A 21,752-nucleotide genomic window follows, 5' to 3' on the forward strand; every position below is an offset into this window, starting at 1 on the left:
GGACCAATGAAATCTAACTGAAGGGATTCCCAGGGCCCCTCGGTGGATCAGGCCGACGCAGGTTTGTGCCTGGTCTGCCTTGGTTCAAGAGGCACACACTATGCAAGAGCTGCACCACTGCTCGACATCAGCTAACATATGCGGCCACCAAAAATGGCGCTCTAATTAACTGCAGTTTTTTCAGCTGACACATGCGCATATTCATGATATAATTTCAACACCGCCTTCGCAGTATATCGGGAACAACGTACTTGCCTTCTCGCAAAATTATGCCCTCCGCGATTGTAACCAGCGGGTCCTGTTTTAAATACAACACAAGCTCACCCCCTCACCCCACAGTTCTTCTTGATACTGTTTCAGGTCGATGGGAGTGACCTGAACTGGCAGACAGCAGGCCCCGAGGGGTATCCTGCTGCCTGTCCTTACCGCATGTAGCAGCTAGCTTGGCTAAATGATCTGCCCTGGTGTTATGTTGCTCATGCACATCCGGGTTTTTAGTGATGTGTGCTCGCACTTTGACAACAGAAAGGGTAGCTTCATGAGCCTGTATTGTCGCCCATATTGCAGCGATGGTCTTAAAATGTTTTACCGAGCCCGTGCAGCTGTAAGGAACTTTCGCAGTTGCCATTGAGCCATAAAATCATGCACAACCCCGAACGCATAGCGGCTGTATCATATATACACAACGGTTCAGGTGAGCCGTAATGGCTTCAGCAACGCGAAAGTTCCGCTTCCTGTGCAGATATTCCAGGCAGGTAATTTAAACAGCAGTTGTTGGCCTTTTCTGAGTCCCTTTCAGGGACCCAGACTGCACATCCTGTATAAAACCTGCCCTCCTTCCAGAACCTCGAGCCATCAATGTATGCTCGGGTCGGCCCGAACCTCACAATCCCTGACTGGGCTTTGTGTTTCAGGCTTTGGTTCCAGGTGTGCGGCTGGCCTTCCACATCCCCAAGGAGATGGGGCAGGATTCTGTTGTTAGTTCCTGAGCCTGGATGTCAGAAGCCACCGTGCTAACCTATGAGACGATACACCTTTGATTTGACCCTGCAACAACATTCGAACTGGCGTATGCATTGTGTGCACAACAACAGGTTGGAAACCCACTAGCGGCTCTGTGGTTGTCAACATCCAATGCACCGCGAGAACGTGTGTGTGCATGGTCAAATCCCTGCTCAACTGGGGATTTTTCCGGCTGTAGTACGCGATGGGACGCAATACCCCCCCGTGTCCTGAGCTAACACACCACTGAGCGTATTTTCATGCGCGCCAACGAATGTGGAACGGTTTTGAGGGTTGGGTAAACCTAAAGTCGCCGAACATAAACAAAGCTTTAAATCTGTAAACGCCGCTTCGTGTTCCTCCGTCCAATCAAGAACATCAGTAGGCTTGGTTTTGCCTTTTAATAGATCGTACAAGGGCAGTAATACCAGCAAAGTCAGGGATGAAATCCCGAGATAGTTAGCTGTCCCTAGCACTTTCTGTAACGAATTCAAAGTATGGGGTCGGGGTAGCCCAGCAATACATTTCCGCCTATCTTCGGTTAATGCTCGGTAACTCTGTGTAAGCGTATAACCTAAGTAATGGACCTCTTTGTGCGATGGCTTTTCCTTATTCAATTTAAATCCTGCCTTGCCCAGGGTCTGCACCACTGTGTCTACTAGTTGCAGGTGATCATCACGTGATTCCCTGCCGCTTATCAAGATGTCATCGACGTAATGGGTGACATTACCCGCTCTTACACAGTGGCCCTAACATCAGATACAGCTCGGTGGAAAATGGCTGGACTATTGTGAAGGCCCTGGGGCATACGCTCCAGGTGTACTGAATTTGATTCACAGTAAAGGCCAATTTCCATCGGTCCTTCTGTCTGACTTTTAAGCGACCAAAACCATTCTTAATGTCTAGAACAGTGAACCAACATGCACTGGTGGGGATCTGGGACATGATAGAGACGGATTTGCCACAATTGCCGTGGGCCCTGGGCAAAACCTGATTCAAGCGTTGGTAATCAATACAAAGGCGCCATTTCCCGCTTGGCTTAGGAACCGCAGACACGGAGAGTTAGCGGATGAACTGCACCGACGAACAATACCCCTAATTTCCAGTTGTTTTACTATTTCATGCACGGCCGCTTCTGCTTCTGGCTTAATTCGATACTGTTTTTGGGGGAGGCGGGTCCCCCTCAATTCCGACTTCAAAGTCAACCAGACCGCAATCGTGATCATGAGTAGCCCACACGTCTTTATGTTTATCAAAGAAATGCTGGAGGATCTGATGTGGAGATGGACATAAGGCGATTTCCGGCGGGCACCGCTTTCGTAACCCGGTCTGTTGTTATCTCCGATTTGCTTTTCAAAACAATGAATTACAAAGCCATACTTTCGCATTAGATCCATTCCCAGAACAGTACCCTCTCCATTATTCGGCAAAACCATAACGGTTCCTCTATCATCACAACACCTAGATCGAGTCGAACAGGTTGCGTAAGAGTAGCCAGCATGAGATTTTCGCCTATTCCACGATTTGTATCGCTTTCTTTGTCAATGGTAACGGACGCCTGTACAGGAGCAAGATGCACCAGTGTCAATTAAAACATTAACTAATCGGCCTCCAAGATTAGCACGATTTTAATTCGATTCCCACTAGAAACAATACTCCCAACCGCAAGGGAGGCCACGCACCCCCATAGTAAATCTTCAGAGCTAGCTGCTAATGCTGCCAAAACTGCCTGAAGCGCGCTATAGGAATTCCCGTTACTCCAGTTTTCAACTTTTGTCCCGTTGAGTTTTGCTCATCAAACTTCCGACCACTAAACTGGATTGCTCGCAAATCCTGCAGTATGCTCTGCGAGGACTGCCGGGAGGCCCAAGGACTCTCGCAACAACCAACACTGGTTGAAACTATGATTGGGTTTGCTGAAAAAAGGACAGTTCCCTGTGATCTGTACCCTGACCCTGTGGGGCTAGCCCCGCCTTTCCTTCGGCTACCCATTGAGTAGACGCAATAATGCGCGGCTTGCCCTGTTTAGCTAACGGTTCTCAATTTTGAGGCCCATTCCACCAGTGACCGAAGGTGTTTTCTGGTGGATCAGCTCCATTAGCTAAAGCCTGCTGGATGTGAGGGCCAGCATTATTTTTCAGGAGTTGCAGTAGCACCTCCTGATTGCGATTGGCATTCTCGAACACCAATGCTCTTGAACGAAACCCACATACGTTCCGCAAATACCTCAAAAGCCTCTTTCTGTGCCTGTCTGATATCGGAATTTTATGCCAAGCGGCATGAGTCGGTCCCCGCAATCGCAATAGCGCCTCCTTGCCGATCATACACCACACTGTCATCTTCGTCATCCTCACCCTTTACCATAATCACACCTGTTTTTAACTCCTCAGGCAACTGGGATCTCAACTCCTCAGGAATTGTAAGGAGTGCAACCTGCCATACATCCCAACTCTAAATTATACACGGATGCCTGCAACATTAAATTATCCCAGTAAGGCTGGAACGCCCACGCTTGGCATTGGCCCTACCACCTCCTTATGCCTCGCGCATTCCTCACAGTTAGAGGACGACTAATGACGGTAACAGTGTCGCTCAGCATTGGTTACTGTTTTTAAAACCGCGACTTTAACGGGGGTATGGCTAAGAGTACTAGCTCTATGGCGTGTCACCACCGGGCTACGTTGCATGGTTGACCGGCTCACCCGGACGATAATAAGATTTTGTTGCAATCCCCGGGAGCCTCTGTCGACCTCCTTAGTGTCGCAGAAGTTTCCCGGCGGAGAATGCTTGACTCACGAGATTTATTGGCTAGGGCTAGTACCTCCTCCTCCCGCTCTCTTCCAGCACGCGCCAATTAGCAACGGGCGGATCCGCTTGCCGATGGCCGAAACTGGAAGCCCAACCTTGCCACAACAGGTCTCTAAGGCCTCGACATAATCCTGGCTTTACGAGCCCTGCTCAAGCTCGGCACTCGCTTTGCATGGCCGGCACTGAATGGCCCAGCTCTGTTTATCAAACGCGAATGCCTCCACCTCGGCCCCAATCGACGCAGTTCCTCAGAGCGTGTTTTTCTAATTGCCGTGTACTAGTCATAACCGCTCATTTCCTAGCAAATCCTGGTCGCTCCGACCAACAAATACACCATCACCGCCGAACTTACGGAACGGACGTTTACCTGGAGTTTTCGACCTCGTTCATACCAACGGAGAAGTTGCTCATTACTCCAGGCTAACGTTATACCACAATTATGTACACGAACTAACAGATCCTTATAATACACACCAAAGTTGTCCATCACTCTTTGGTCCACTCTCCTGCTGTTCCTCGCTATCCATGTTTCCACTCCAAGCTCAATCCCCACCGGATTTCCTACGGTCTCCGGTCTCACACTTGGGTATGTCGCACGTTCTAAAAATGTGTCTAAATGGGGTGGATACTCACTTTCCCTGAGCCCTATAGAATAGGAAACACCGCTGTACTTACCTTGGCAGCCGTAGGAGATAACGAATTCCGCCTACTCACACCGCAGAAAGTTGATGACAATGATGATCACGCGGGGTCACCACTTGTAAACACCTCACAGCTAGACCAATGAGGGTTTGTAGCTGGAGGGAAGGCACCGCGTGTTTTCCTTTTGCTGGTGTGAGTCAAAACGGAGATGTTAGTTAGTTTTCATCTGTTCGCAAGAACAGGGCACAATTAGAATTAAGAATGCACTGGTTCCGTTAGCACGGGTTAGATATGAAGGAGTTGCTTCATATCCCGCTAAAAACTGGCCTGAAACGGATCAGTAGCATTCTGGTTACCTCCGTTGTAACGGGCTATGCTGTCCTCAGAGATATATCCGATCTGTCGCCGGACTGTAAATATTCCAATGAGAGCATCAGAATATTCACATATGCGCGAACAACATACCAGATATATCCCTGACCACAGCAAGGAAGCGTAACGTTATTATGTTTTACTCTCGTGTTAAATCTGACTCCATTTTATATGAAAAATTTAAAATTAGGGTTTAACTATACGTGGAACTTGGGAGTGGTTACACTCGACTCTATCTTGTGCCATCATTCCTCAATATATGCTCCCGGCTTTAGCATTATTGTTAAATCTCAGTTCGCGAGGAATCCAGAGGGTAGGAGGCTGACCACCATAATACATGCCTTCCATGCCTGGCTTACATGGATAGGTCATCGACAGTTATGAGCCCAGGACGGTGCGTATCTATCGGGCTCCTTCAGGCGAATTTGACAAAAACCCGGGCGTACTACGCCCATGGGTTCTCTTAAGCCAAAACACCAGAACCAATACCACCAATCCCTTAACAGGCAGATTGTGGTCACCTATCTAACTTGAAGACCCCACTAAAGACGTTTACTGTACTAGACCCTGATCAGGAGGTCCCCGTCCGAATTGCCCCTGAGTATTTAAACGGAATTTCGCTGAAAAGAAGATAAAATGGATTAGAGTCATGAAGACCACGCAAGTTAAAAATAAGAATTTATTGAACAGGCAGGTAGGTTATTATCTTCAATTCCAAATCAATTATAAGGGTTAAAAACATAAATACAGAGTAAAAGAGTTCTTACCCAGCCTGTTTAGCTACACACAGAACACAGAGTATGCGATAGCGGAAGTCGATTGCGATCTTCCATGGCTATCTCTACACAGAACACATAGCCTAGTATGTGCACTGAGGAGTCGATTACGATCTTCCTTGTGAATCTACACACACCACACAGATTATGTGTAACGTGGGAAGTCGCTTGCGATCTTCCTGGCTATATCTACACACAGCGCACATAGTATGTGCACGGTGGGAAGTCGATTACGATCTTCCTCGACAGGATTGTCTCCCTTCCTTTTAGGCCAAATCCCGCTTGATCTAGGCGGCATTACCATAAATTAACCTGGCCGAATCATAAATCTCGAATTTCGCCCCCACCATTCGGGCTGCTGTTAAAACAATCAGTGGGGAAATCGGGAAAAGGAGATGATTACCAGAGAGGACATTCCATTGTGTTAGTTTTTTCCTGAGTTCTGAAACTATGTTTTTTCAAATTCTATTTGGTATGAAACATATTTCATTCAATGGCTTGAACCATGGAGAAAATGTACATACCAAACATGCCAAGTGGATGTAATATTATGGTGCAGTTGTCATGAAAATACCCTTTGTTTAACCATTGTACATGCAATCCATGTTATTATTACATAAGGCATAATAAAATAATACAATGAAAACATGTGCATGGTTTGTAAGGTTTTCCGGGATTTGTAAATAAGATATACAGATAGTTTATAGATGGTTTATAGTCCAGATCCAGAAAAGAAATACAAAGTGTAATATCCGAGGGGCCCAAATGAGGGCACTGTGGTACTGTCCGTGCAGTGGCCCCCACCAGGTGCCGGTCGCTTTCACCCTTTACGACCCCAAACACCCACACCCACAACCACAGACAAAGAGACTGTTCCCCTTATCTTGGTTGTGTCCAGGTGGTAACATTCCAGAGAACCAAATGGCCTGCCCATTCAGAGGAAATCCGAGTGACTTATTGTTTTACCACCAGGCTCTCGGGTCCTTTGAAGTACACGCTGCGTCCCAGCATGCTGGCTCGGTCAAATGTCAGCCTTTTCTGGGTCCCAGTTTGACTTCCCTCTTACAATGGTATGTTGTGTTATTTTTACATCTGCTGTGTCTTTATGTCTGCTTTGTGTTATCATTTTTTAAATATTCTGTTTATTTCATAAACACACACAATTTAATACATAGATACAGAAAGACAACAATGATGTGGCAGAAGTAACATGTATGGAGCACACCTCAACTGCTGGACCCTGTTTGCAGGTGCATGATAGGTTGTTATTTAATGGTTCATATGAATTACAGCTTTTATATGTTGTTGTTAGTGTTGTTCTTGGTTATAAATCAATTAGATAATTTATTAATTATTAACATTAAATTATTAATCCATGATAGTGCAATCATTACAGGACAATTTGTCACGATGTGTAATGCTGGACCCAAACTCAGGACTCGAACACAGAGGCTTAGGAGAAAAGCAACCGTTTATTGAGAGGTAACCAAACAGAGCAGGGCAATTCAAAACCGGAACTTGACTGAGCGAGGCTGGAACCGGACTGGACAAGACTGGAGCTAGAGCAGGAACGAGCAGGGCTGGAGCTGGAGCAGGCCTGAGCAGGAACAGGGGCAGGACCGAGCAGGATAAGGGTTGGAGCAGGGCTGAGCCAGAACAGGAGCAGGACCGAGCAGGTCTGAGCAGGACCGAGCAGGTCTGAGCAGGAACAGGGGCAGGACCGAGCAGGCCTGGAGCTGGAACAGGACTGAACAAAAACAGGAACACCGAGCAGGTCTGGAGCTGGAGCAGGCCTGAGCAGGAACAGGTAATATGACCCAATGTGGTACTTATTTATGTTCTTAGGAGATTCCACAAGCTATCAGGGATAGGTACAACAGGGTTACAGCAGCAAAATACACCAATGAGCTCATGCATGGTCTGTACACCACAGAATATATGGAAGCTCACAGCGTGACTGGGCTTGGGTCATCAAACAAGGGGAGACACGACCATCACTCCCTTCTGAAGACATTCGAAAGATTGTATTTCTTCTTCTGTGGCAGTCAGTTATGTGCATTCTGTAAAGGGCGACACATGCCGGCCGCACTGTGTAGTGTTGTATCATTTCATAACTGTAGCAAACAGTAATTGAGCCATACAGACTTAAGAAATAGTTAAGGTGAGCAGGTATTTTGTATAGCAGGCGTGGGTATGTGTTGCCCTTAACTCTTTCTCTCTCAATAGTTTGTTTGACTGTCAGTCTGTCTGTCTCTGTATAAGTCTGTTTACCTGTGTCTATGTCTCTACCTATCTGTCTGTCTGTCTACGTATCTATCTGTAACTTGTCTGTTTATTTGTTAATTCTCCTTTCCTTTACTTCTTTTCTCTCTTTAGGTGAAGTTAAATCTGTTTTCCCTGACAAAACCGATGCTGAAATAAAGGCATTCATTTGTCAGAAGTTGTCCAATTTGGCCAAGATCATGAAAAGAAAATCCTGCTAAAGCACCAACATTTAATACTCCACCGATTTACCCCTTAAACAAACATTTTGTTTTTTTGTTCTTTGCCACACACACATTTGTTCACGTTAATGAATTTGTTACGCCATTGTTTTTGTTATTGGCCTATGTATTTTTGTATCTTAAAGGTTCCATAGAATGCATTTTTTTAAATTATTTTAAATTGTTCTTTGATGTCTACATAGAAGGTATGTGACTTTGATTGGGGCGAAAAATGCCCAGATTTGGTTTTACATGCCATTTAAAACCCTATGATGTGGCCCTAGAATGAAACAAGCTGTTTTCCCTTTTTTGTGCTCATTAATAATTAATGAGCTCTGCTCTGATTGGCTGGTTTACAGCAAGGCACCACAATGGCTCACACAGAAGCAACATGTGGAAATAGAGGGTATGCACATGACGTCACAGTAAGTGGAAGTCACTGCAGTTACACCCACTGAGTGGCAGAAAGACTATCAGTGGCAGTGTTAGCGTTCAGCTTGAATGCCGTGAAAACACAAAAAACACACCTAAAATGGGAAAGAGCTGTTGTGCGATTGACTGTACAAATATATTCAACAAGAAATCGGAGCTGTTTTTTTTACAGGGAAAAAAATTCAATTACATCACTCTTAGACAGTGTAGTGTCACCAAAATCACTTCACACATCAATGGTCTCCTGTTGGTTATACTACAACACTTAGTTTGGGAAAATGTGCTTTTGCATAATTTTGGGGAATTTTTATTGGAGAAAAGTATTCAATAACTTCACTATATATAACAACATATATATAATGTGTGTGTGTGTAGTTTCTTGAAGATTAAATGAGTGAACTAGTTTTGATGGCTCTTCTCTTGATACTGTGATACTATGTTTTTATTCAAGACAAATACACCATACAAAACATCATAGGTCCACAGTTGCACCAGTTTGACCAAAGCACATGATACTTTATACCAATGCAACTTGGAATCTTCACCACAAAGTGAATTGGACAACACCTGTCTAAAGTGATTGTATATCTTTTCACTTATTGATCATAAAAACAAATGGTTCACAAATAATTTCCTAAAAATTATTTATATTTTGGGACTGTAATGCACCAATAAATTGTTCAGAGTGAACCCACTTTTCAACTACTGACCACTGGGAAGGGCTCCTAAACCAAACTTTCATCCTTCTCAGAAGAAACGGTTTAGTAAATATAAGATGGATTGTGTGTTTGAGTCTGTATGTCAATTCATGAAAGTAGCCTATACCAATTAAACATTAAACAAAAAATCTTTAAAAACTAGGTGGTTTTGTATAACCATCAGGGTTCTTTTTGCGTTTGATGTGAATTTGGTGCCACTACACTTTATCTTAAAAAAACATTAAGAAAATTTAAAATGAAGACATTTTCCCAAACTAAGTGTTGTAGTATAACCAACAAAAGACCATTGATGTGTGAAGTGATTTTGCTGACCCTACTCTGTATAAGAGTGAAGCTATTGAATATTTTTGTAATTTTTTCCAATAGAAATTCCCCAAAATTATGCAAAAGCCTCTTTTCCAAAACTAAGTGTTGTAGTATGAGCAACAGGAGACCATTGATGTGTGAAATGATTTTGTTGACACTACACTGTATAAGAGTGAAGTTATTGAATATTTTTTCCCAATAAAAATTCACCAAAATTATGCAAATGCACATTTTTCCAAACTAAGTGTTGTAGTATAACCAACAGGAGACCAATGATGTATGAAATGATTTTGGTGACACTACACTGTATATAGTGAAGTTATTGAATATCTTTGTATTTTTTCCCCCAAAAAAATCCCCAAAATTATGCAAAAGCCTCTTTTCCATAGGCAGTTTTACCATAGGTCATAGGTAGGCAATTGTTTGGGGCCTCATCCGCCAAGGGGGCCTCGTGAATTTGTGTTTCTCTTCTTTTTTTTTTAAATATATAAAACATTTTTCCTTTCTTGTCACTCCAAACGAATGATAATGTGTAATAGATAAAAATAAATCTATCTACATGTAAATGTGGGCCTATCCAATTAAATATATATATTTGCCAATATTTATTCTCACCCACATTTCACATTTAATGGACTATTCCACCTTGACCTCACTGGCTGCGTCCGAATAGTCTTTTTTGCTTAGGAAGTGAAATGACCCGGAAGTATCTAAGTGACAGCCATGATAAGAGCTGTTCGAATTCTCTAAATGCTAAGGAAAGATGCTTCAATGCTTCCTATCTTATCTCCTTTAGCACAGGGCACACTGGACCGTCCTTTACGGAGATAATGCCGTCCCACAATTCCTTACGGCAGCAACATTTAAAGCGAAGCACCATTTGGCCATTCACAAAAACAAACGATCAACATGACTGAGTTGTGTGGTGGTTCTTAAGCTATTATATGCATAGGCTTATAATCAGATAATAATCAGCGTATTAACCATAACACATAAGTCTGTCTTTCAAGAAAAAGGGATATGAGATGTTTTTAGCCAGATTATGTTTTGAATTCAACATGTTAATGATGAATGATGATATGTACAGTAGTAGATTTGTAGGCCTAACATGTTATGCCTATCTTGCATTAAATTTAATGAATTATTTTCGTACAATCATACTAATTGGGATTCATGTCGATAAATATGAGTGGACAGGAGGGTGAGTGTGAGCAACCACTCTCAATGTGAGAACCATTTTGTTTCACTTTTGTGACTGGTAGCCTATATTCCTTTTTTATTTCAATTCCAACCTTGGTAATGAAGTAATATTTTTCACCGGGTTGTTCACGTTTATATAGCCTGCATGAAACAATATGGTAAGAACGCATGGGGCAAAGTATCTAAGATGCGCTTTTAATAGTCCATCTTCAGAACATTGTAGTTTTACCACGGCAGATCCACGCCAGTAACATCCGCCGTCGCATAATTAGCCTACGTAGCCTAGTGTAAATGTAGTCGGATTCTCATAGCACCGCGGTTGTCTTTTCCTAAGTCCTTTTGAATTCTCCTTCACATCTTTCCTTAACCTCATGACGTTTTCCATCGAGGTCAAGAAAAAGTGGTTAGGAAAAGACATAGAAAGTAATTTTTTTGACTATTTGGACTCAGCCACTATGTTACCATGAAGCGTTTTCAAAGTGGATTTGAGAAAAGAAAGAGACTCCACGACGGTAAGAGACTCCACGACGGAGGAACAACAAGTAGAGTGAGAGCATTTATTATCGACCACCCTAACCGCTAGGGTATTTACTTCATATTTATTAGAACTGGACATTGTTACCTATTTAAATGTAAGTCCTGTACAAAATACACACAATAAATTGTCTAAATGTAAAAAACCAACTTCATACATATACATTTAGTAACATTAATACAGCCTTATTTACTATATCAACTTTAAGACAAGCAACACGCTCGGAATTATCTCATCGCGACCCATTAAATCGCGCAGGCGTTGCTTCATAATTTCAAACTGCTTTCCTATCGGCTATTTTGCGTCCTGCGACTTGGGTTACAACAGTGAATATGTACAGATTCCTAGACATGGTAATAGTGACCACCCTTTCTCATATTAACCTCAGATATGCAAGACAGGATACTTATACAGTATGCTAGCAAATGTAAGTTCCATTAATTTATATAGGGTGGTCGATACACGTCCCCTTAGCAACCAAAAGCTAGCGCTGGACCACCTCTGAGTTATTAGCCGGCACATAAAAAAATCGTACTTTAAAAAAATAACCACTGGAGGATAACAAGGACATTTTTCCTACATAACTAGGTACAGGTTGTTACCGATATTTCGCCTATTTTTCATATATAGTTGCAAATCAGTTTACGTTTTCCTGTGTGTCGAACAAAGTTGGTTGATAATAGGTGCTCTCACTCTAGCTGACGTTACAACAGGTGTAACGTTAGTTGAAGAAGCTGAGCTAGCTAACATTAGCAGCCTTACTGCTGCCTCAGCCTGTTGTGCACCCACCGCACATACTACAACTTCTAGCGCAGTGTCTGCTGGTTGCGGTGAACCAGCTACAGTGTGGGAGGAAAGTGTCAGAGGCGACACCGACAGACAGCAGTAGCCCACCACGAACCCACCCGCTCGGACTTTTACCCCTAGAGAATAGTGGATGTTCAAATGCTTTATCAAAAAGCATGTACTATACTTTTGTCTTGAAAGAATTAAAAATTATATACTTATAATCTTTTTCTTGCCATATTGTCTTCTTCTAACTGACTGAAGGTCATTTGAAGTTCTTCAGTTAAAATTCTCATTTGGGTCTGTCCTTTAGTTCTGTGGCTTTGTTAACTGAAAAGAGCTGGCTCCAAATAGTTTTTGTTCACTAGCTATGATTGCATTATGCAAAATGGAGAAGGGCCTCACATTGGTGTTTGCCTGGGGCCTCCAAATCACTAAAACTGCCCCTGCTCTTTGTAGTATGACCAGCAGGAGACCATTGATGTGTGAAGTGATTTTGGTGACACTACACTGTATAAGAGTGAAGCTATTGAATATTTTTCTAATACAAATCCCCCAAAATTATGCAAATGCACATTTTCCCAATATAAGTGTTGTAGTATAACCAACAGGAGACCCCTGGTGGTTGAACTGAATTTGATGGTATTACACTGTATAAGAGTGAAGTTATTGAATATTTTTCCCAATAAACATTCCCCAAAATTATGGAAATGCACATTTTCCCAAACTAAGTGTTGTAGTATAACCAACAGGAGACCATTGATGTGTGAAGTGATTTTGGTGACACTACACTGTATAAGAGTGGAGTTATTGTATATTTTTGTAGTATCTCTTTTTAGTATCTCTGTTGCACTTTTTAGACGGTCCCTGCGCACTCGTCTCACATCTGGCTGTACATAGAGACCAATGTTATTTGTCCAGCTCGGAGGACGGCTCATTTTGTCTGAAATTAGGTTGTAGCTTGTTGTCTACCTTACTACAGTACTGAAGAGGCGTCGTTTTTGTTTTAACGCTTGAGTTATTGACCCGGGAAGTTCGAATCTGTGTATATATACTTCCAACTTTACCCAACTTAATTTGCCACCAGTGCAACCAGCACTCGAGAGGCACCCACTCTCACGGTGCGTGTCCACTGCAGCATCAAACATCGCGTGTCGACGCGTCGCTTCACGTCGCCTGGCTGCTTGGAGGCGTGTAAAAAAAAATATGTGGTGGGCGCTGGTGGGTGTTACGAAGTCATGCTGAAAATGTGTTCCCGTTCATGCAACGTGTATAAATATAGGAGCATCACAATATACTTTGTCTAATAAGCTTGCAAAGGAGTAGAATAACCAGATTAAAATTAACAGTACTCTCTAAGTATAACTGACTTAATTATTTTTAAATTAAGTTTTTGGGTTAGGGCTAGCGGAATTAGTGCCATGTTAACAAGCTAGCTATCTATCGTATATCAAACCGGATAATTTGCCGCCGATTTTAAATCCAGATAACATCCCAATATATCACAAATCCGCCATGGACCGCAACAAGAAGCTAGTAGCCTAATTGCTGCTATCTACCACGTATAACACCGGGAATACAGCTACAGAAATGATCAGTTTTTCCTCTATCCTCAAAATGCGAGGAACTTTTTTTAACGAACAAGATTTTGGCTAGCCAGCTGAAGAAACAGCAACACAGCCTTCACCTGATTGGCTCAATGGAAAGCGCTCGGCGGATTCATTTGCATAAAGTTGAGCTCTGCTCAACTTTTCATCGCGCTGCTTCCCGTCGCTTCAGCGCGCCGCTACCAGAATGCATTGCGACGCTGCAGTGGACATGCACCGTCAGTTGCTCGCTTGCGACCACAACCAGAGCTCGAGAAGGAGAGACGCTCACTCTTCAAACTCACTTTCTCTTCGTATTCAAAAGGAGTTGTCGTAACGTTACTGGTTTTCTGGCACTTGAAGTAAATTGACATAAAGTAGCAATTTTGTTAATTCTGTGACATTAAATAAAGTAGCTAATAAGGCACAACAGGGTGTGCCATTAATATACATTAGCATAGGTGAAGAGCCCAGATGCCGGCTCATTACTTAGCCAACTTTAGCTAGCTAGCTAGCATAAGGGGATCTATTACCAACCGATTTGAGGCGAAAACGTCACAAAATTTTACTAAAAATGTAATTATAATTGAACTATCCCACGTAATGCTATAACAATGTAGTTTGTTTAATAGCTTAAAATGTCCTTGAAACTATTCCGGTTTTTAAATCTAACGGCGTTTTGTCAGTTTAAAACTATGTTGCTAATTTTGACGATAGCGCTGGAAAAACCAGCATAGACCAGCATAGCTGGTCACCAGCATGACCAGCATAATGCATGCTGGTTATACCAGCAAAACCAGCATATGTTGTGTTTTGGTGCTGGTATGCTGGTGACCAGCATGGGATGCTGGTGCTGGGATTGCCGGTGACCAACATGGGATGCTGGTGATGGGATGCTGGTGACCAGCATGGGATACTGGCGCTGGGCTGCTGGTGACCAGCATGGGATGCTGGTGCTGGGCTGCTGGTGACCAGCATGGGATGCTGGTGCTGGAATGCTGGTGACCATCATGGGAAACTGTGATGTTATGCTGGTCAACAGTACTAAACGTTGAGGATGGTAGCCTGTTCATCCGGGTGGGATGCTGGTATGCTGGACAATCACATCGAATGGTATGACGATAAAAGCCAGAGCACATGAAAATATTACAATGCTTCTTTGTGTCATGTATGCTAGTAACTACCAAAATAAAGAAAATGTAAGGTTTTCATAACAGTGTGTTCATTTAATAAATAACATAACAAATAACACAGTAACAATATGATTATTTAACAAAGAGCAACAAGCAAATTTACAATAAACAATTGACACATCAACATCAACTTACCCTAACATCTGCATTTAACCTCAAAACATGCATTAACCTTCAAGTAACCATGGGTTCACATTCTCACTCTTTAAAGTAATAATCTCGAAGATTTTCATTAAAATAAATGTCTGTTAAGTCACTATCTATCGCCGAATTAGGTAACACAATGGTGATTGAGCCTATTGTTATATTAATTTATATTATTATTATTATTATTATTATTATTTATGATTAAAGAACTGGGTGTCTGTGGCAAAATTCCCGGGAAAAAATCACAAGCGGCGCATAGTTAGTGATGCGTTTTCCATCACCCATCAGTGGTTGGTCCGCCAGAGAGGATAGGCGGAGTTAACGCAACAGGCTGGCTCTTCAACTCACTTGTGTGTGAGCGGTGTACTGTTTTTTCTGGTGTCTGCTAGCATTACAATAACAGAGAAAGGGGGGGGGGGGGTTATGGAATCATGAAAAGTTTTTGTGTAACATGAGAGGTCATATTATTTGTTGATGTAGATTTCGTATTACATTTGATGACAATGTAACGTTACTAAATTACATAGCTATTTGCACAGCTAACGCTAGCTACCGGACCATGTCAAGAAAGGCAACATTAGTTTAGACAACGTTGCGCACAGTATCCATCTCTCATATCAGGTAACGTTTGTTAGCTAGCTAGCTAATGTAATTAACACAATCTAATATCAGCTAACAATTATAAAAAACGCTAGCTAACGCTACCGACCGGTACCGACCTCGCAAACTGTCTCTCGAATGCAATGCTACCTTGTTGCAATGTAGCTAACTAAAGGCCAGTTCAGATCAATGGTTCGCAACGAGACTGGATGCAACTTGTAAAATTCCAAGACGTCTGATTTTAAACGTTCTAAAACTGCACTTGGCGATTTGACAAGGTGGGTCTTTTGAGACCCCAGGCAACGGCTTCAGACGCTGTGCAACTAATCAGTTCACACTGCTGCAATTTTCTATGCAACGTTCTAAAACCGTTTTGTCTCGTTGCGAATCATTGATCTGAACTGGCCTTAACGTTACCGTTATTTACATTGCCATCAAGTTCACCAATATATTATAATGATCGGAATAAAGCTGGGGTATAGGTGGAGCAGAGCCGGGTCTGATTTCTGTGTAAAGATGTCAAGCCGGAGAAAACTAAATAAAAGAATAGGGCAGTATGGATTAGCGTTGTTATTTTATTATGCTTCCTCATATGTTCCTTCAGCCTTGATGCCCTTTTTTGATGAAATCTCCTTTGTTTTTGTTTTATTCTTCTTGTTCTGATTGCTAATTTAACACCCAGCTCAGCTTTATCCTAAACAGTTTAGCTAGCAAAACCTGAAGCACCAGGGGTAACATTTTGCAAGTCTGTTGTTTCAAAAATATCACACAACAATCATTCACGAAAAAGACTGTTTATTGTGCACGAAATACATAATTGCACGTGCCACAGCGAATCCTGCGATTTCTTCTCTGCAGTGTAAAGGTGGATAAAGAACGTTTGTGGAAACTGATCATCACTAATTCTACCCCAGGTCTACTACAGCATTTTAACCCGGCTCGGCAGTGTAAAGACAGCTTAAGTTAGCCTAATGTTAGACAATGAATGAGTATGTACATAACGTTACTTTTATAACAACCATTTTTTATTCAGTAAATAGTAAGTGTTTAGTTGGCGTGGCCCAGGTGCCAACTGACTGATGTCACACAGGCGACACTGGTTGATCCGGTTGGATCTATGGGAAGTGAGGTCTAAAAACACACCTGCAATTACTGCTTCTCGCCATTGGTACCGCCAAAGAGAACGAAACGGAAATCTTCGAGATTGTAACTTTATGTGGCTTTTTTTTTGTTTGTTAATGTCCATTATTTTTTCAGTTATGTACTGTCCAGCCTTCCCCCATCTGGCCTGCAACTCTGTCTCCTCCAAATGTTTGTTGAGAAGCCACTCCTTGAAGCAGACTGAAAAGAAATGTACAGATAAACAGTGATGCTTGTGTCACACCAGAACAAAGAACATTTTAATACTCCATATCAATTAACCCAGTCCTTGACGTCCCACAAAGACCATGTGGCTACTTCTACCAAGAATGCCATACATTTCAATGTTTGGAGTTTCTGCAGGGTTAAAGGCTGCCTGGTGGTTTTTGTGGTGGGGCATTCCTTTCCTGTAAGGCTCTTTTCCCGCAGTGTTTTAGTGCCCCAGATTGCCACTGCCAACTCCTTCACAAACAAGGAAATCTCAATGTTCTTTTTGATCCTGGACCAGGCCTCTTTGCGAATTCGAACTTCTCCTCCCAAGTGAATCTGACAAAAATCGAAAACAAAAATAATCAAGGTATTAGATTGTACATATGCATACAAAAGTCAGAAACACTTGAAGTGTAGTTGGGGTTCTTATATTAACCAATGCACACACATGCAGAGGTCTTGTTTAGTTCAATATATTATATGTTTAGTTGTTTAAGTTTTGTAGCTATGCTTGTAGTGGCAATGTATACATATATTGTAAACAGGACAAATATTGTACCTCTTCTCCTTTTGGAGATACAGATGGTTCCACCGCATTTTCACTGCCAGACTCTGCAACTATATCGAGCATAATGTAAACGCACTCAACAGCTACACCTTGCCTAAATTCACCCACTTGCATAAGGGCCTATACTTTCACAATTTCACTTATACCAGTTTGGTAAATACGGGCCTAGATAGTTATTTTCAAGAATCTGTGAGTAATATTTTTGTTGCACTTACTTTGTAAGGTCTTCTTTGGGCTCGGTGATATAGGATCTTTGACAGTTAGAAAGAGAACAAATATATCACAAATATGAGAGATGATGGAAAACATGACAACAAAGATTATGCATCGTAAACATTGTTCTAAGATCACAGCTGAAGCAATCCAACAAGACTTATAGGCTTCCCCAATCTCCTATCCAAAGCAGTGTGCTGAAATTTGAATTTGAATATTCCTTGAATTTTAATGTTTTATCTTTATTTCCTGGTTCAAATGTCAGTTTCTGAACAGTTGATAATTGTTTCATTACAGAAGGGAAAGTTTCCAAATATGGAACATTATACATTCACCCCGGAAGTAGTCCCAGCATTATTTCCAGTTAACAGGGATGCTATGTAGTCCAGATGTCCCTCTCCCCAGCAATGTTTTCCAGCACCTCCTGGGGGATCCCGAGGCGTTCCCAGGCCAGATGAGATATATAATCCCTCCAGCGTGTTCTGGGTCTACCCCAAGGTCTCCTACCAGTTGGATGTGCCCGGAAAACCTCCAAGGGAAGGCGCTCAAGAGGCATTCTGATCAGATGCCCGAACCAGGGACATCTGGACTACCTTGCTTAGCCTGCTGCCACTGTGACCCGGGCCCAGATAAGCGGAAGACGATGGATGGATGGATGGATGGAGGGATGCCATGTAGTTTCAGCCAACAGCTCCAAAACAGATGTAACAGACTGGATGAGCATTAGCTGCTGCTATGGGCCATGACAAGAAGGGGCAGTATCATACTGACAATTGAGGCAATATCACCTTTGAGCCGAGTGGAGTTGCTGAACCCCTCACACAAAGCAAATCCTTATAGTAAAGAAAAGGCTTGTACCGCTTGGCTGAGCAAGTTCATATACATTTCAGTGCACTGCGCTGTATAGGAAAGTAGTCATGCCTATGAAATCATATTATGGGGCAAAGCTTGTGCAAAATAGAACTTTGATCATTAGTTGTGAAACTGTTAGAGGGCAAGGACTATGGATTAGAACACAGATAATATGCCAGTAAATTACACAATTAAAGGAAGTGGCGGCAGTAAGAAGCTACATTTTATTTGCTTAAATAATTCTTGATTATCAGTCCCCGTCAGAAATTAACCATGACAAATTCCATTTTTGTCTGAATGGCCTTCTCAGAGGTCAGGGAAAATGAGGGAAAAAAATCTTCACCACTGCACTTTGTCTTCACCATTGCACTTTGCTGTTGATTTGCTGTTTTGTCTTCGCCACTGCACTTTGCTGTTGATGTGGAGTTCAACTTCAGCAGATGTTGCTGCAACTCTATGTTTAGAGCACATAGTGTTTTATTTTCAGCCTGAACTGCTGCTCTAATCTTCTCCCGCTCCTCCAACCTATAACAGAAGGAAATATATCATGACTAACTGACATTATAAGAAACAATAAAAAATATTTAGTGAAATATATTAGGTGAAGTTATCTAGCTACTTATAGTGGAGATAGGTAGTAGTGCACCTGCACGCAGTTTGTTAATATTCAAAAATCAAAGACCAAATCTGGATTGTATGTGGTACTTATGTAACCTAAACAAGTAGCACCCTCGTACCATGCTATTTTGGCATACAATGCACAAAATATCACATCACACAATGAACTGAAGAGTATAAACACAATTTCTTAGGGAATATAATGATTACATGGCTCAATAATCCCTTTCAGAGGCTAGAATTTTTTTCAGTGGAAACCTTTCAATTGTCATGATATACTACATAACCATCTAGTGTCCTCTTCTGAGAACATATCTGTCAGGGTATGCTCTCTGAATTTTTTGCTTGGGGTTGGGCAGAGTGGAGACTGTTTTTTTCTCATTTTCTTTCTTGTAGTAGAGCCAAGAGGTTTTTTTTTTGCTTCTTCTGCAGCTTTTTTCTGATTTGTCTGGAAACATAAGCATAATTAGGAAAAGGCATCACAGTGTAATACAAGATTCGCATACAAACAAACAAAGCAACGTGAAAGCAATATATGGTTATTGGATAGATTAATACCGTGATTGGAGCCTGATATTATCACCTGATATTGCCATATTATTTTACCATTGTCAAGCAAAAACCTCTGGTCGTTAATTCTATGAGAACAATGATTCTATCAAGAAAAAATTGTTCCTTCTCGTTTTATACCATACAATTAGCACCGATTTTGGTCATTACATTATTTAATAAAACTACATGAAACCATAAGTGAATCAAATTCATCTCCCTAGCACTGTCTTGCTTTTTAAATGGTGTGGTCGCGTAGTGTAGACATAAAGTCTTTCTAAGACCCTCTGAAACGGGTTTTGAATGCCAGCTAGCTTTATGATAGGTTCGCCGTCACTTGTCACCTAGCCAAACTTAAAATTCTTGGTTTTAGGACAGAATGGTCTCACAGCATACTTGTTATCCCGGCTAGCTAGCTAGCTAACTCTTGAATTGTATTCAAAACAGCGGTGTGGCAAATCTTCAGCCACCGCAGGTTCTTAATCAGCACAAACCGACCACTGACACAGGAGTACAGGAATAACTCCTTTTATTTCACACACGCACACACAGAAAGTTAAACCACTGCGTTTAACAAAACAAAATGCATACAAAACAAAATGAATACAATTCAAGAGTTAGCTAGCTAGCTCTCATGAAAATGTGCTGCTGCTCTCCGCACGGCGTGTGTTTCTTCCCTCGCGCCGGCCCAGCTGCTACTGCATATATAGGGAGAGGGTAATTAGGTACCAGGAACACCTGCGCTAATTGACCCATTCCTGGCAGAGTAACTAGTTACCAGGAACATCTCTGCTAATTAACTCCTTCCCAGCTCTGTCCCCTCCCTCTCCCCTCAGCTGAGCCACACCCACACCCCACTACACACCCCCACCGCCCGACTTAGGCCGGGGAGCCATCCGGTCCAGCCCACTCCCCCCCCCACCCGCCTGGGGAGCGGGAGAGAGAGTCGGCCACAACCATCCGCGCCCCCGGCCTATGGATCACCTTGTATTTAAAAGGCTGCGAAGCCAGATACCACCGGGTGATCCGCGCGTTGGCATCCTTCATGCAGTGGAGCCACTGCAGGGGGGCATGGTCCGAACAGAAGGTGAATGAGCGTCCCAGGAGGTAGTACCGCAGGGTGCCGACCACCCACCGGATAGCCAGACACTCCTTTTCTACCGTACTATATCGGGACTCTCTCTCGGTCAGCTTCCGGCTGATGTACAGTATGGGGCGATCGACCCCCTGCACCTCCTGGGACAAAACGGCCCCCAGCCCCCTGTTCGAAGCATCAGGCTGTAGGGTGAAAGGAAGTGACTTAGGTGTGTGGAGAAGTGGCTCCCCACAGAGGGCTTGTTTCACCCTCTCAAATGCCTGCTGGCACTGACCCGTCCACTGGACCAAATCTGAGGCACCTTTTCGGGTCAGGTCGGTCAGGGGGCTGGTCAGGTCTGCAAAGTCAGGTATAAACCGTCTGTAGTAGCCAGCCAACCCCAAGAACCGCCTCACCTCTTTTTTGGTCTTGGGCCTTGCGCAGGCTGCAATCGTTCCTGTCTTGTCTACCTGAGGACGCACCTGCCCGCAGCCCAAGTGGTACCCCAGATACCGTACCTCCCTCCGTCCAACTGCACACTTCTTTGGGTTAGCCGTGAGCCCCGCCTGCCTCAGGGATTTGAGCACGGCCCCCACCTGCTGCATATGCTGTTCCCAGCTGTCATTGTGGATGATAACATCGTCTAAGTAAGCAGCTGCATATGCAGCATGGGGACGTAGCACCCGATCCATGAGACGTTGAAAGATGGCTGGGGCACCGGACAGCCCAAAGGGAAGTGTCACAAATTGGTACAACCCGTACGAAGTGGAGAAGGCCGTTTTTTCCCTGGACTCGGGAGACAAGGGAATCTGCCAATAGCCCTTGGTCAGATCCAGTGTCGTGAAAAAACGGGCCATGCCTATCCGATCCAGGAGTTCGTTGACCCAGGGCATCGGGTAGGCATCGAACTGTGACACATCATTCACCTTGCGGTAGTCCA

This window comes from Anguilla rostrata, chromosome 3 (genome assembly GCF_018555375.3).
Source record: "Anguilla rostrata isolate EN2019 chromosome 3, ASM1855537v3, whole genome shotgun sequence".
In the NCBI taxonomy this organism is placed as follows: domain Eukaryota; kingdom Metazoa; phylum Chordata; class Actinopteri; order Anguilliformes; family Anguillidae; genus Anguilla; species Anguilla rostrata.